The sequence below is a fragment of the Rattus rattus genome, chromosome 12 (assembly GCF_011064425.1).
Source record: "Rattus rattus isolate New Zealand chromosome 12, Rrattus_CSIRO_v1, whole genome shotgun sequence".
Taxonomy (NCBI): domain Eukaryota; kingdom Metazoa; phylum Chordata; class Mammalia; order Rodentia; family Muridae; genus Rattus; species Rattus rattus.
In genome coordinates, this window is record NC_046165.1 from 57,710,495 (window position 1) to 57,723,809 (window position 13,315).

Here is a 13,315-nt window from a genome sequence, read left to right on the forward strand (position 1 = left end):
TTTTACACTTATTTCATCAAACACCTCAGTACACACTACAGTCTCACATCCTGAAGCAAGAGGCAATAGCTCTCAGCTGCACTTTCCTCTGACTGCGGTGGTGGGCAGCATGGCTCTCAACTGACTTTCCTCTGACTGTGGTGGTGGGCAGCATGCAACTGACTTTCCTCTGACTGTGGTGGTGGGCAGCATGCAACTGACTTTCCTCTGACTGCGGTTTCCTCTGACTGCGGTGGTGGGCAGCACTTTCCTCTGGCGGTGGTGGGCAGCATCAACTGACTTTCCTCTGACTGCGGTGGTGGGCAGCATGCAAATAGCGATTCTGGCCCCAAGACTCGAGCTGAGATCCTGAGGACTGTTTTGGTTTTATGGTTTTTTCTTTCTAAGAACTCATTCAAATTGATTCAGATCTACTTCCTGTAAACAAATTATATCTTGATGGTGAGATTTGCAGGTGCTCCAACAAAGTATCCGTTGTTCAATGGCAAGCAGTTTAGTAGCAGCTGTAGTAGTAGTAGCCAGACAGAGGCCTCTGATGTGTCCAGTACCACACTCCAAGAGTTCGCAGTGGTTTCCTGGAAAATGTCAAGGAATCAAACCAGCTACATGCTCCTACCTCCTATTTTTAAGAAGAAAGTAGAGCGGTGCTATTTCTCTGAGCTGGGGGAAGAAAAAGAAGAGTCAGTAAAATGACATTCCGGTTTTGCTCAAGAACAGGGTTTTGACAGCCTGGACCAGCCCTTGCTGTCATTGCCTACCATGTGCGTTTAGTCGTCCAAATGTGGACTTGGTTATCCTGAGAACTTAGAGGATTCTTCACTTACATTTGCTCCTGTCCTTTCAGGAGATGGAAGCTTTGCAGTCAGAGAACAGAGGATGAAGGGAAGGAAGAGTTTGCCCTGGGTATCCACCTTTGGGGCAAAATATTCAATGGGATAACTTGGGTAGAGGAGGATACATTTCCCTCACAGTGTTATGTTAGGGAAGGTGTGGCAGCTGGGGCCTCATTAGCGGTTGGGTTGGTGTGACCTGCAATATCCTGGAAGCAGAGATCCCTTTCTTTCTTTCTTTTTTTAAACAAGAGATGCTATATATTGCCCACTGAGACCAGAAGAGGGTGTCAGAACCCCTGGGGCTAGAGTTACAGGCAGGTGTGAGGCAAACTGGGGTCCAAACTCAGGCCCTCTGCCAAAGCAGTATACTCTCTCAACTGCCACTCATCTAGCCAGCCCACGACCTCCTTCTTTTGTTTCTTTGAAGGAGGAATCTTTCCCATTAGTTGCTAACGTAGTAAAACTGCATTAAATTTTTCCTGGTTGGTCTTGAATGCATCAGATGTGCTATGCTTTTTTAAATAAGCAGCGAGACAGAGAATTGGAGATTTTACATTTGAAGCTATTTCAAGAAAGTTAATGACTGTCACTGATATTTTTAGATTTAAAATCAATCTTTGCACTTAAAACCATGTTATAATTAATATGAAAGCCTAGATGTGGTATAGAGGTCATGTGGGGTGTTTTGCTTTGTTTTGTTTTAAACAAAAATTGCTACCTGGCCAACATTTTCTGGTTCCATGTTGGCTCATGGTTTGAGGGGATACAGTCCATCATGGTGAGGAGGGGCTGGAATATATAAATGTAAAACTGCTCACCCTACCCACACTTCTAGCCAAGCAACATCAGCAGTGTGTCTGGATTATAAACCTCAAGGTCTCCTCTTGCTTCTGGTGACTCACTTCCTCCAGCAATATCCCACCTGTGAAAGCTCCATGACCTCTCAAAACAGAACCATTAGCTGGGGACCAAGTGTCCAAACACATGAGCCTGCAGTGCACACTCCACATTCAGACCAGAACACAAATGCCAGTCTCCTCCTCATATGAGGTCACTAACTCCATGCTGAGGGCCCCAGCTTCATCTAAGGTTAATAGTTCCCAATATCATCTTACTGCCAGTACAGCTTCAAAATTCTGATGCTGGGGGACACTGACATGTGAGTCTTCACAATTCTTTTACATACAAGGTGTTGGAAAAATGTAGGGGAACCAATTACAGATGATTATTTATTCGTGGTAGGACAGAAGGTATATTTTCTTTGGCCTGCTTGCATTTTGTTTTCAAAGGAAAATGTCCTTTGATGTTAGTGAACACATGGCACTAAACAGAAACAGCTCACAAGGCTGGATAATTGCTTCCAAATGTGCATTCTGCATCAAGGTATGAGACCTTTTTTGTGAATTCCAGGACAAAGAATTTACCAAACACAGCATCCTTTAAAGCAGATGAAACACTGGCATTTCAAGCCACACAGAGTGCTGCCTCTGGCCTTTGTGGGAATTGGGAATCAACCAAGCTTAGCTTTCAGTGCAGGCCGGGGAAGCTTCCTTTACACACATAGAATGTAATTATCAAATGGTCAGGCAATCTATCACCCCAAGTTCATTCTAGGTCGAAGCATAGATCATCTTCTCTCTCATTAAAGGACAAGCAGAAGAGACCACTGGGAATTAACAATTAAGAGAGGCATGAACCAAATCTTTACTCCAACAGTCTCTCTGTTTCTCTTCTTTCTGCTTTTTCTTAACTCCATCATTTTTAAAAATTAAATTCAGTTCTGAAGTGATGCTCTATATTTCCTTTATAAATGGAATAAACTTAAAGAAATAAGAGCTATAGAGTAACTGGCTATGCTACAAAGTGTCCAGAATCCTAGCACTTGGGAGTCTGAGGCATGCTGCGAGTTTAAGGCCAGTTTGAGCAACACCGTGTGCTCAAATACAGCCTGGGTATTAGTATGATTCTGCGTAAAAAAAAAAAGCAGTTTAAAAGAAATTCTACAGAGCTAGGGAAGTTGCACTGAAGTCTATATGAGCTTAAAGAAAGAGAGGCAACTGGGAAATTTGGATGGAGAGCAGTAAAGAACAACATATTCCCCATGGGGTGGCCATCTCTATGGTGTGAAAGGATAACAGAGGTTACACATTTTCCTAGACACTAAAGCGTATGAACTCAGCACAGAAAGTGACAGTCTAATTTATTAATGGTCAAAGATAAAGCTATAAATCCCTGGATGATGTAACCCAGCTCTGTGGACCAAACTGAACCTTCTCACCACTGGCGTCTCAGCCTCTTATATCTTGTGGTAAGGAATTCTGTGTCAGAATTTGGCTCCCACACTTTCTGGATGACAATCAAAGGCGTCTTCCTAAGAGGATCATCCCACGTTGTGGCAGATACTGTAGGCCGCGATGACAACTGAGTTCTTTCTGGCTGGAACACCAAAGACAGCTGAAGGCCATGCCCACTCCCCAGTCAGCATCTTGGGAGCAACTTGCATGAAACTTGATTTTTTTTTTTTTTTTTTTTTTTAACTTGAGTCTTTCTTATATACATTTCGAGTGTTATTCCCTTTCCCGGTTTCCGGGCAAACATCCCCCTCCCACCTCCCCTTCTTTATGGGTGTTCCCCTCCCCATCCTCCCCCCCTTGCCGCCCTCCCCCCAACAATCTAGTTCACTGGGGGTTCAGTCTTAGCAGGACCCAGGGCTTCCCCTTCCACTGGTGCTCTTACTAGGCTGTTCATTGCTACCTATGAGGTTGGAGCCCAGGGTCAGTCCATGTATAGTCTTTGGGTAGTGGCTTAGTCCCTGGAAGCTCTGGTTGGTTGGCACTGTTGTACATATGGGGGTCTCTAGCCCCTTCAAGCTCTTTCAGTCCTTTCTCTAATTCCTTCAACGGGGTCCTATTCTCAATTCAGTGGTTTGCTGCTGGCATACGCCTCTATGTTTGCTGTATTCTGGCTGTGTCTCTCGGGAGAGATCTACATCCAGCTCCTGTCGGCCTGCACTTCTTTGCTTCATCCATCTTGTCTAATTGGATGGCTGTATATGCATGGGCCACATGTGGGGCAGGTTCTGAATGGGTGTTCCTTCTGTGTCTGTTTTAATCTTTGCCTCTCTATTCCCTACCAAGGGTATTCTTGTTCCCCTTTTAAAGAAGGAGTGAAGCATTCACATTTTGATCATCCGTCTTGAGTTTCATTTGTTCTAGGCATTTAGGGTAATTCAAGCATTTGGGCTAATAGCCACTTATCAATGAGTGCATACCATGTGTGTTTTTCTGTGATTGGGTTACCTCACTCAGGATGATATTTTCCAGTTCTGACCATTTGCCTACGAATTTCATAAAGTCATTGTTTTTGATAGCTGAGTAATATTCCGTTGTGTAGATGGACCACATTTTCTGTATCCATTCCTCTGTTGAAGGGCATCTGGGTTCTTTCCAGCTTCTGGCTATTATAAATAGAAACTTGATTTCTTGACATGAAGAGTCATACCCATGAAGAGCTGGAGGCCACAGGCTCTCCCTTTGTGGAATTGGGCCTTGCAGAAAGGACAAGGAGATCTATTAATGAACTCTGTGTTGCAGAAGCCGGGTCCATTCACCTTTTCTTTTGCTTTATTCTGATGCTCGGCTGTTTTACGGCTCAAGTTTCCTCTGCGCTGGAGCTGTGACTGTGGTTCTGTGAGCCTTTTCTCTGCACACCCTTCAGATTCTCTGAGCCGTGAAGAGAATGCTTGTCTATAGGCCTTCCTGCCAAAACTCTCCTCGCCTTCAGAGTCCGAGGTGAGTCTCATCTTCCTCTCAACACTATTTGTTCAGTCACTGTGATATAGTCTCTACCTTGCCCATTTTATCTCAAACTGTGACAGGTCACAACAGGAGGATGATTCTTCAGAAAACTATTCTTTCTTACTTAACTGGCTTATTACTAAGAAATCCTCTCTAAGCTCCAGTTGTATGCTGTGTGCTCAAAGGTGGATGCACAGAAGAAGGAAATAAACCCTCCCCTGGGGGAGCTTAGCATCTAGCTGAGAGGCATGAGAAAGTAAAAACAAGCCATCGACAGAGTGATGAAGATGGCCACAAGGAGCCAAGTGTCTAGAGTGTGTGGGGAGCTGGTGATAAATCACTGGAAAGAAACATGGCAGAATGACAGCTTGACATTTGGATATTTTGTCAAGACTTCCCAGGGGTCCAGTTCAAGACATCTCATTTGAATTTTATTTGTGAATGTCTTAGGGCTAGTTAGAAACCAGTCATTTTGTAATGATATAATACACTTAGAGATTAACACCTACAACTCAAATTAGTGCTGTATGAAATTACTTACATGAATATCCATGAAACTACCATTGAGGACAAGCAATTGACTAGTGACCCAAATGTCCTTTTAGAGTGTACGAGAGTATTTCATAGACTTTCTTCCTGCCTGGTACAAAATAAATTTGTGGTAATATGGCTCTGCATTTCCCTGAACCTGAGTGTCTCTCTACTTTTGTCAGTTCTGAGTATGCTCATCTGTCTACAGGAGAGGACTTATACCCAGAGAGTCACTTCCCTTGTCTGAGGTCATGTGAGCATCTCGAGTTACCCAGGGCTTCTGTCTTAAGTCTGTGTGAATGTAAGCATTTTCTTTTCTTTCTACTATAGGATCCTTCTTCCTTGGGATTTGAACCTTAAAGAAAACTAAACACACTGGGGATCATGGACTCAAACATGTCATGTGCAAGGGTTCATCTGGATAATTCTTTATTCCGAAACTGAGGTTGCTTTTGACTGATTTGCAGTTGCCCCTCACAGTTATTACTCTTTACATGTCTCATTCTTACGACAAAAAAAGTTGCCACATTCAATTTTCTCACTTGATTTTTGAGGTCCTGAATGCAAATCGCAGATTGTTCATTCATGTTAGAAATCAGATCTACTCTGAGAGAAAGCAGCATGTTTCCAGAAACCAAACCTGCTCTCAAAATCTGAAGACCTCCCACCACCGAAAGATTGACAGCAGAATGAGCCAACAGCTCCTATGAGCTGTTTCCCTGCCTGTGTTCCACACAACTCTAGGCTCTGTGATGAGATCCAAGGGTCCCCAGGGAGGGACAGAGTGCTCCTTAAAACTGCATGTTCTGTTTCACACATTGGCCTTGCATGTCATATTTATTTTATAGGAAACAGTTACTGAAACTCAATTTGTAAGATGTCTCCCCGGGATCACTCAGCTCCCTGGACACTTCCCCTCTTTTCTGATTCCTCTGTGCCTCTTCTTAGCCTTACACATTAATGCGTCATTTTCACACTTCTTATGAGCTCTCTACCTTGTAGCAAGGAAGTTCCTCGATGGGCACTTTACTACAGGCTCACCCGGAGAAGACTCCTACAAAGCAGATGTTTCAGAAACCCTCAGTGAAAGACTACAAGCGCCCAGAAGCGAAGACAGCGAAGACAGCCAAGCTCTGTGTTGCAGCAAGAGAGGACTGGACCCTTCCTGTCACCTGTACCTGGGTTCCGTCTCTGTCCATTGGTCAATAAAGAGGAGGGAAGGAGTTGACCAGGGCATACTCATGGGGTGCTGTTTAACCCACCTCTGCCATTGACCCCTAAATTATACACTCTGTGGAGGGTCAGAGACTAAGCCCATGGGAGCACATTTTGTGGATTGGATTTTGTGTGTGCCTCATCTATTCCAAGTAGCAGAGAACCAAGTCCTGGAAACAAAAATTGATTTTTCTTTAGCTTCACAGAACCATCAGACAAAAGCTTTCTCGACATGGAAATAGATCCTGTTGCCGAATCCATCAACTCCTCTCCAGCTGCAAGTTAGGGACAGAAGTTCAGTTAGCACCATAGCAGAGAGCGTTCAGGGCTAAAGACAGTTAACACACCTCGAACCGTAGTAAACAAGGAGTCTAGATAGGTATCTTCTCTTTATTGAATCAGTCAACAGAAAACGTTTCACTCTGGGGCATACATGGTCCCACCCCAGCAACAGTGACAGGAAACTCCTGTAGGTTCATCTGTAGGACACACCGGCCCAAATGGAGACAGACAGGCATTGAAGGGCTCGTTTGCTTGTTTCAGTGACAGAGGGTTAGAAGATTACAAGAAGAGAATATGCTGCCATAAAGGGAGAGAGTGGGACTAAGTAAGTTTAAGCGTTACACAAAGCGGTTACAGATGCAGCAACTTCCGTGTGAGGGAGGGAGGGTGAGGGCCTAAGAGGAAGAGTAGATGTGAAGGCAGAAAGGAGGATACTGGGGTGGGGGGACCAAAGGGACCATCAAGAGGTGGCAGAAGAATGGAAAGGTAGAGACGGAGGAGAAGGAATGAAGTACCTGTGAACAGAACAGGGTCATGGTTTCATTGCTGAAGTTAAAAAGTAATTAAAAGAAAGCAGTGGGTCCTGAAGGCAGTGACCTGCTGGGTGGGTACACTGGGGTGGAACTCCTGCCCCAACCCTCAGATCGTGGAGGAGGAGCTCAATGCAGGAGAGGGAGGACAGCTTGGTGCACCTTCCCATAGCCTCAAGCAGGGCTGGAACAACTGAAATTGAACTGTGGTAAAGCTCCAATTGAACCCGGCTTCAAAGTTTGTTCTATGGCAGATGTGATCACAGAGTTCTAGGAAAATGCCTGGGAAGGTGCCCTCTGTCACCTGACTTCTCTGATTGTGTGTGTGTGTGTGTGTGTGTGTGTGTGTGTGTGTGTGTATACAATGGCTGCTATAAAGAAAGCTGTGTCTCAGAACTGAAGCATATGTTAGGAAGGGCTGTGAGCCTAACCACAGTCTTTCTAGTCCTAGAAAGGTCCAGAAAAAGGGCTTTTTGTTATTTCTAAAGTGGTATAACTTAGTGGTAAAAAGAAGCCCTCTCATTTGTGCAATTTGTGAAATGACAAAGTTATAGAAATGGAGAAAAACACAGGTAGGAGTTGAGGAAGAGGCAGAGGAGAGTGGGAGGAGATGATGCTGGAGTTTTTCTGTTCCTTGACTGGATCAGTAGGAATATTCTGCCTGTAACATTGTATTAGTTTCTCAAGACTTTACCAAAACTGCTGGAAGGACGTAGAAAAGCTAATGGCTCAGCAGGCAAAGGCACTTGAAACCAAGCTTGATGATCTGAGCCAGTTCCTGTGAGTTGTTACATGTATATCATGGCACAGGTATACCTATGCCCACTCACACACATATACATACACACATGCACTATACATACATGCACACACATATATACATCCACACATACAGACACATTTATATATACACATATACACATATGCACACACATACACATACACACATAAAACACATACACTCACACACACATACACACTCATACACACATACACTATACACACACACTCATATGCACACATATACACACTCATACTTATATACACACTAATCCACACACATACACACATAAACACATGTACACACACACACACACACATATATATATATATATACACTCACACATATACACACTCACACACATACACACACACTTAAACACATATATGCGCACTCCATAAGGTTTTTTTTCCAAAAAAAGAGAAAGATATATTCATTAGTCAGAATTTTACCAGAGAAACAGAAAGAGAGAAGAGAGAAAGAGAGAGGGTGTGTGTGGTTATTTTCTTCAGGGAATTGGTGCAACCAACGCCCTGAAGGCTGAGGCTCTCAAGACCTGCCTTGTCAGGTCTGTTTACGAAAGTTCTAGCTGGAGGCTGCAGGCGCTAGACCAGCTTAATGGTTGGTTGCTTTGAGGCTGCAGACAGGAAGGAGCTGAGGTTCAGCCCGATGTCACACAGGAAAGAGAGGCTTCTGTCCGTGGGTGTTTTGTCTGTTTAGGTCTTCAGCTGGTGGGGGGAGTACCACTCATGTGACCCCCTGGGCACCCTGTGGACAAATCAGATTGACACATGATGCTGACCCTTGCTTGTTCTGGTCATTTATACCTTTTCCTCTCCATTTTTAAGGATCGATTTGTTGAACAGTACATTTAGCATGTCTCCAAACACACAGCAATCCTCCTGCCTCCGTCTCCTGAGTGCTATGACTAAAAGCACGAGCCACAAGACCAGGCAGGCCTCTCATGTCTTTAGAACAATGGGTGTTAGCTTTTAAATCGTCTATAGTGATGATGGTCGTACAGTGAATTTGGAAACATAGGGTCCTTCTGTTCTGTGTCTCTCGGGACTACTTCTGGGTTCCTGACTGGGGCGCAGTTTCAGAAACCACAGCCTCCAAGGAAGTCATTTGGAGAAGACAATCACAAAGCCAGTCCCTTGCCCAAGCTGGGGCAGGTGTGTCCTGATTGACAGAAGTTGCTTCTGGGAACTGGACACTGAGCTGCTGACAAAACAGCTTTTTATGTAGAACAAACATTACTCACACTCCTGCTCTTGACCTTGACTGCACTCTGGAAACCTTGAGGGAACTTGGGAAAAATACAGATACCTTGTGTCTACCCAGAAATTATGAATTGATTAGTTTGGATATGACTTAGGCTCAGGGATTTAAAGTAAAATATATTGTCACATATCCTCCTCTTCCTTTTCTCCTCTCGCCCCCTCCTCCTCTTCCTTCTTTTTTACACGTCTTTGCCCTTCCCGAGTTACTCTCCCTGCTCCCTTTTCTTGCTGGTCTTTTTCTCTCCCACAATTAATCCCCCCTTCTACTTTTATCCCCTCTCATGCAATCTCATGGTATTCTACTCATATTGTTTCCATACCATATCAACCATGTTACACACGCATATGCATGCGTGCACACACACACACATCAGGACTCTTTTTTTAAATATATATATATAGTAGCTGTTTTCAGATAATATATATATATAATACATATATATATGTACATATATATCTATATATCTATATATTAGCTATTTTTCAGACACACCAGAAGAGGGCATCAGATCTCATTTCAAATGGTTGTGAACCACCATGTGGTTGCTGGGACTTGGAAGAGCAGTCAGTACTCTTAACCACTGAGTCATCTCTCTAGCCCAAAGGAAAGTGCCCAATGTGGGGCTTGAACCCACAACCCTGAGATTAAGAGTCTCATGCTCTACTGACTGAGATAGCTGGGCCCTGTAGGTTTTGCTCTTTCTGGATGTTTATAATATTTACAAATCTGGATTCTACATAAGAGAACCCATGCAAGATTTGTCTTTCTCCCTTGCCACTGCTCTCTCCAGTTTTCCTCCTCCCATTAGACTTTCTTGATACCTATCACAGACAGGATACAGAAGAATTCCAACACCCCAGAGATTTCCTTGGAGTTGACCATTGGAGTCATTGTGGTCATTACCTCAGTAGACATGAGGACTGCTGCCTTCTCAACTGAACGAGGAGGGACATTGGATAGCAATACAAGGACATTCCAAGAGGAGGTCCAGAGCGGCACCCAATGTGGAAACTCGAGGATAAGTCATCTTTCAAAAAAGCATGTGTTGCGAGCTGTTGAAAAGCCAGTCCAGATAGAAGATATCCTAAAATGGGATTGTTCTAAGAACTTAAAAACAGGGTACAAGACTTTCTTGGCAAAACAGAGCATCCGATGACACATGAGAGCTTCTAATGGCCATACTTGAGGCTTTGTGCACAGGGAGGAAATAAGACACCATTCATTCAGTGCAAATGAGTGAAGTGATTATTGCCAGATGTCCCCAGGCAGAAACAAGGCTGCAGGCAGAAGGAAGTCATATTGGGAAGTCATTGTTGAGCTAGGACTGCCTTGGTGCCTTGGTGCTGAGTACGGTGCCAGGAGCCAGGTCACCACTGGGGAACATCAGGAAGCCCCAAGGACAAACTCTGAGGGTCCTTACAGCATTCCTTTGTGTCGGGGGATTTGGGGAGATTTGTGTGGAAAGTGCCAACCTTAGCTTTGTCCTCTTTATGAGCTGCCTTCTAGGGCAGGATTTCTCTCCTGTTCTCAGGTGTCCCTTCTTCAACTTCCTAACGGGCTTTCCCCTCTTCTGTCCTGCCCCTGCCACCAGGGAGAACGCCAAAACCTGGAGGAGAGTGACTGTGTTGCAAGCCCCAGAGCAAGTCTACATCTACAGGCCATGAATGCTGCTCTGGGGATAGAGGTTCCAGAACACATCCCCATCCACAGGGCCATGAACAAGCTGGGGAGGGGGCACACCATGTCCACGTGTCACAAACACAGATGGGGGGCTCCAGAGTACATCTGCATCTACAAGCCATGAGTGTAACTGGGGGATGGAGGTCCTGAAGTGCATCCCCATCCACAGACCGTGAACAGAGCTCTGGAGAGAAGCTTTGCAGTGGTGCTCTCTGATGGAAGCAGGAGCCGCCTTCACGGGTGATTCCGGGGGGCCAGGAATGGGAAAGTGAAACTCCAGTATGTAATTTAACTGCCTCTTTCCAGTTTGCTGAATACATCTGGAAATTTAGTTATGCTACAGTTCTGGGCTCACTTAAAAATAGCCTAATTCCAGACCTGAGGCTGCAGAAGTGTCCCTCGTGCCCCAGGGATGCTAGCTTGTGGATGGGAGTGGACACTGTCCCACTAAAAAATTGTGAGTAATATTTTGGTTTCCAGGACTCGAGTGGTCTGACTTCCTATCTCAAGGCTCTTTATTTGGGGTCAAAGTGTGTTGCTTCACTAAGAAACCAAATTTTCTTTTCTTCTCTCTGTCTCTCTGTCTCTCTCTGTTACTCTCTCTGTTACTCTCTTTGTTGCTCTCTGTCTCTGTCTCTCTCTGCCTCTCTGCCTCTCCGCCTCTCTGCCTCTCTCTCTCTGTCTGCCTCTCTGCCTCTCCCTCCTCTCTCTCTCTCTCTCTCTCTCTCTCTCTCTCTCTCTCTCTCTCTCTCTCTCCTCTGTCTTGTGCTTGCAGGCACATGTGCAGCCGTGTGTGTGCATTTATGTGGAGGCCAGAGCCAAGATCAGGCGTTATTCCTTTGGAGTTGGCTGAGTTGTCTAGTCTGGCTGACTAGTGAGCCCCAGTGATCCTGCAATCTCTCTGTCCCCATGGCTGGAATTACAAACAGGCAGCTTTTTTCTCCCTAAGTGGGTGGTGGAGATTGAACTCTGGTCCTCATGTGAGAATGAATGCATTCTCATGCACACATGCTCAGTTTAGAAGCATAGAGCACATGTTTGAAACATTAAAGTGACATACAGGAATACCTTTGGGCATGTTCAGTCAACACTATGAAGTTTTAGTTGAAGATAAAGGAAAAGAAACTTGGAAGGCACAGTGATATGGATTAGTTCCTTGTTTAGCGGCTGGTAAGACCTCCTCAATGTCTACCTCAGACTAATGGTTCCCTATTTTGTAATTTGTTTAATACTTTTACCTAATTTAAAAGGAAAAGTTTAAAATTCTTCTTTTTAAAGAGATTTATTTCATTTTTTAATGTTGCGCATGTGTGCATGCAGTGCCCACAGAGGCCAGAAGAGGGCGTAAGAACCCCCTCCCAGCTGGAGTTACAGGCAGTTGTGAATTGCCCAGTGTGGCTGCAAAGAACAAAACTCAGGTGTTATGTCTGTCTGTCTGTCTTTAATTTATATCTCAATCGCTGCCCGCCAGTTCCCTCATCATACAATCTCTCCTCCCATTAAGTCCCTCTCCACTGAGATGGTGGAGAACCCCCCTAAGTGCCCCCCCTGCCCAGCATCTTCCCACACCAGCACATAAAGTCTCCACAGGACTGGGCACATTCTCTCCCACAGAGGCCAAGCAAGGCAGCCCAGTGAGAGAAGCAACAGCTTTAGGCACAACCCTCTGCTCCAGTTGTTGGGGAAATAACGAAAATGGAGCTGCATATTTGCTACGTATGTGCTTGTGGGGTGCTAGGTCCATCTCATGTATGCTCTTTGGTTGGTGGTCCAGGCTCTGAGAGCCCCCAGAGGTCCAGGTTAGTTGACTCTATTGGTTTTGCTGTGGAGTTCCTGTCCCTTTGAGATGTTGATCCTCCAACTCTTCCATAAGAGCCGTGAGCTCTGGCCAGCGTTTGGCTGTGGTGTTCAGTCAGCTGCTGGGTGGAGCCTCTCAGTTAGAGCAACTGCTCTCAACAACTAAGTCATCACTGCAGCCTGGTGATGCTTTTGGCTGTTGTGTGTACTTGAACTAAATTGCTTTAGAGTAAGATTCGTACCATGCGTTTTAAAAATTTCCCTTTACAGGGACTATTCGGTGTATTTTACCATCCATAACTGAATCAATTCCCTTCTTACTTTGGGGAAAACTCCATTATGTGAGTGTTGGCAGAGGACAAGACCTCACTAAAAGAAGAGAAAACTTCAGCCTCCTTGTCTTTAAGCCTAACAGAGTCATAATCCAAGCGTAATCATTCCGGAACACTGAATTTGCAGAGTGATCCTGCACACAGCTCAGGGGGATGTTTGTTCAATTGCTGTGATGGTAGCAGAGAAATCAGATGGAGAGGAATTTTAATCCAACATTATGGCTGCTCTTGCAAGGGATCACACCCAAAGACC

At 44.8% G+C, this 13,315-nt stretch overlaps 1 non-coding gene across 1 annotated transcript; it reads right to left on the minus strand.

Annotated features, from left to right (window-relative positions):
* Positions 1–9,862: 9,862 nt before the first annotated feature.
* Positions 9,863–9,935, minus strand: Trnak-cuu. The gene has a single exon. It is a non-coding gene; the product is annotated as a tRNA-Lys (tRNA).
* Between the last annotated feature and the right edge of the window lie 3,380 nt (positions 9,936–13,315).